The following is a 3,931-nucleotide window of genomic DNA, read 5'->3' as shown; positions in this document are numbered from 1 at the left end:
TGAAGTGGATTGATTCAGTGACTGGGGTAATCGGGATGGGTGTGTCAGAGGCAATGAGATTGGCACAGGATAGAGCAGGGTTTAGGGCTGTTGTACACAGGGTCGCTACGAGTCGCAAATGACTCAATGGCACATAACAACAACAACAACAACAAAGTATACATAACTGCATTAGGAAAATCTGTTGTCAGAGACTTCTCCAGAGTGTTAAAGAGCAACAATGTCATTCTAGAGACTAAGGTATGCCCAGTCCAAGTCACGGTGTTCACAATTACTTGCTATGCATCAGTGAACTGGACAATAACTAGAAATGACAGAAGATGAATCTGATGTCTTTGAGTTGTGTTGCTGGAGAAGAGTATTGAACATACCATTTATTTCCAGGAGAAGAAAAGGATCTGACCGGGGGAGGGTGAAACCAAGTTGCTTCTTGGAGGCCAAGATTTTGAGGCTCTATCTGACAGACTCTGAGCATGTAGCCACAAGGGGATGTCCTTGGAGAAGGACATGCTTGGAAGGGGGAAGGAACAGTGCAAGAGAAGAAGACCCTGTATGAAATGGATTGACAGAGTGACCGGGGTACTGGGGGAGGTGTGTTGGCGTCAGTGCAATGGCTTGGAGTAGGGTAGGATTCAGAAATATTGTTTATAGGGTCACTATGAGTTGTAATCAACTTGATGGTGCATAACAACAACGAAGTATACAGAAGGGTTACAGTTCCTCAATGGAACCAAAATCATGAAGATCATTGTTGATGATCCTGAGGGTTTCTTTGAACAAGGTTGCTGGTCTTTCGTGGAACCTGAAGGTGAGGGCAGTGGTGCTGAGAAAGGAGATTCAGAATCTGAAATCAAGGATGAGATCTTTAATCCTTCAGAAGATAACTATGAAGCGGAAGAAGAGGAAAGTGAGGAAGACTATTCATCTGAAGCAGAAGAAAGGAGACTATTCCAAAGTGGTTTTGGACAGTGAGGAAGAGAGTAGAAAAGATTGGGATGAACTGGAGGAAGCAGTTCGAACTGTGGACCATGAAAGTTACTATGAGGAAGAGGAAGAGCTAGGTGAAGTATGAAATGAAAGAGGAAGGCATCTGCACAGTGCAGGCCATGACTTGAAGCGTGGTTCCAGACACCGCTCTGCACCACTCAAGAATAAGAGGAAGTAACTTCTGAACTTTGACCCTGAGCTCCATTCTTCCTCCAGCCAACTTGGAAAATTTTACAAGAGATGTTGTCGTTAAGTGCTGTCAAATTGTAGGCACTTAGCGACCCTATGAACGAAAGACCTGGACACTTACATAGCTTTTGGCCTTTCTCCAGGTTCACAGGGTTTCCAGAGGCAAGCTATTTTGGAAGTGGATGCCACTCCTGCTTCCAAGCTTGTTTTAATAGTTTTAAGACATAGAAACTATATTTTTCCTATAGTTTTATTTGGAACTTTGGCCATTGGTGTTGATGGATTTAAGGGGCTATTTGTGCAGACCAATCTACTTGGAGAATTCCAGGCCCACTAGGACATGTGCCAGTGGTTCCATCCAGATAGAAAGCAAAGAGGTGGTCTTGAAGAAGAGTGGAAGCTTCCATCATTAACAAATATTATTTCATCCCTCTCTTCCTGTCACCTTCTGTCAGGACATTGGTGCCATCTGACATCTAATTCTCTGATGTCTTGACGCTATTACTTCCAAGACATTGGTACAAGGTGACCTTTAAGTACCTGTACCATGGTTCTTACACTTATTGCTAACACAATTTAGAAACGTCCAAATGGTTTACCCCAGCTTTCAAGTAAATCACAAGCATCAGGATCCAACTTCGCCAAGGTAAAGGTTCACTCACAAGAAGGACCAGACCTATTTTTAAGTACCAAGGCTCGTCCACCAAATTCTGTTTGTCCACCCAGAGGCTTCCCACCCAAGCTGATTGTAAATGAGATAGTATCCCTGGGATGGCCAAGAAACCAAATAGATATGTCTTAGAGAGGGGACAGCCAGAGTGCTCTTAGAGGCAAGAATGATGAGGTTTTGCCTCATATACTCTGGACATATTGCTAGTAAGTGCTGTTCCTTGGAGAGGGACCTGATGTTGGGAAGGGTAGAGGGTTGGCGAAGGAGAGGAAGACCCTCAACCAGGTGAATTGAAAGGTGACTTCTGCAATGGGCTCTTGTGTGTCAAGAAGTGTGAGGACGGCACAGGACAGGACTGGTTTCAGATCTTTTGTTCATAAGGTTACTATGAATCATACCTGACTTGATGGCACCTAACAACAATAACAACCATGATTCTTGACCAACAGATTCAACCCTTCATTCTATGCTACTGCCATGAACTTCCTCATATCTCTTTACATTCCATTTTTGCAATACTCAAGACAAGGCTCTTGGAATTTGCTAATAGTGGAGATAAGTCTAGTGAGGCAGATGGGCTGGTGCCTCAATCAGAGTTTGGCTGGTTTTTTGCCTGCTGCCTTGGGAGACTAAGTAGCAGTGATGCACGCTGGCCTCCTGCTTTTTCTCCCAACCTTTCCCACGGCAGTTCTCTTTGTGTTCTGTGACTTTTAAGAGAAGAGAGACTTTTTGGAGTTTGTAAATTTTTGGGTTTCCCCCCTTTAGTTGTAGGACTTGATATTTTTAATTTGGGGAGAACTAAAAGAGAAAGAAAATGGAATTATTTTGCTTAAAAATGAGAGGGAGGCTACAGGAGTACTTTGAGAGGGAACTAACAGAAACTGACGTCATATTTAATTGAATTATATTAACTGAAGTTATAAGAGAACATGAGGGTTATCATTGCTGATATCAAACAGATTTTGGCTTAAAGAGAATACCAGAAAAAGCATTTATTAGTGTTTTATTGACTATGTAAAAGCATTTGACTACTTGGATAATAACAAATTACAGATGACATTGAGAAGAATGGGAATTCAAAAAAAAAAAAAAAGAATGGGAATTCCAGGATTCTTAATTGTCCTTCTGTGGAACCTACACACAGACCAAGAGATCAATTAAAATAGAAAAAGATTTTCACAGTTGAAAATCATGAAAGTTGTACATCAGGGTTGTATTCTTTCTTTGTATATAATCTGTACCCTGAGCAAATAAATATGAAATGTAAATTAATACCTTTAAATTATAGTGTTGGCAATAAACATAAATAAATCATGCTGTTGTTGTGTACCATTGACTCAGAACTGACCCATACCTGACCATCAGGTGGGTTTTCAGTGGTAGTTAATCACATGGCAGTAGATTCCCCATCCTTCTCCTACTGTAGTCTTCAATATAGATTGAAGCTTAACATGAAAAAGACAAAGATTTTCACCACTAGGCCAACTGGCAACACCATGATAGAAGGAGAAGAGATTGAGGTTATTAACAATTACGGCTTGCTTGGCTCCACAGCCAACACTCTTGGCACCAGCAGTCAGGAAATCAAAAGACTAATTACATTGGGAAAACGTGCTGTAAGGGATTTCTCCAGAGTACTGAAAAGAGACAATCTCAGTTTAGAGACTAAGCTGCACCTGATCTAGGTCATGGTCTTGACAATTAACTTGGTATGCATCAGAGAGCTGGACAATGACTAAGGATGATGGAAGAATGGATGCCTTCAAGTTGTGGTGCTGAAGTCTTGAACCATGGGCTGCCAAGAAAACAAATAGCTCTCATTTGGAGAGGGTGAAACCAAGTTTATCTTTGGAGGCTAGGATTTTGAAGCTGTCTCACATACTTTGGATACGTGGCCAGGAGGGACTGATCCTTGGAGAAGGACATCATGCTCAGAAGGGTGGAGGGATGACACAGGAGAGGAAGACCCTGGATGAGATGGATTGATCCAGTAATTGGGACAGTGGAAGTTGGTGTGTCAGAATCAGTGAGACTGGCTCAGGGCAGGGCAGGCTTCAGAGCCGTTGTACATAGGGTCGCTATGAG

The sequence above is a fragment of the Elephantulus edwardii genome, unplaced genomic scaffold (assembly GCF_000299155.1).
Source record: "Elephantulus edwardii isolate Elephantulus edwardi_28Jun2011 unplaced genomic scaffold, EleEdw1.0 scaffold00082, whole genome shotgun sequence".
Classification (NCBI taxonomy): domain Eukaryota; kingdom Metazoa; phylum Chordata; class Mammalia; order Macroscelidea; family Macroscelididae; genus Elephantulus; species Elephantulus edwardii.
The sequence above is the reverse complement of the archived record's forward strand: the minus strand, read 5'-3'. Positions refer to the sequence as shown.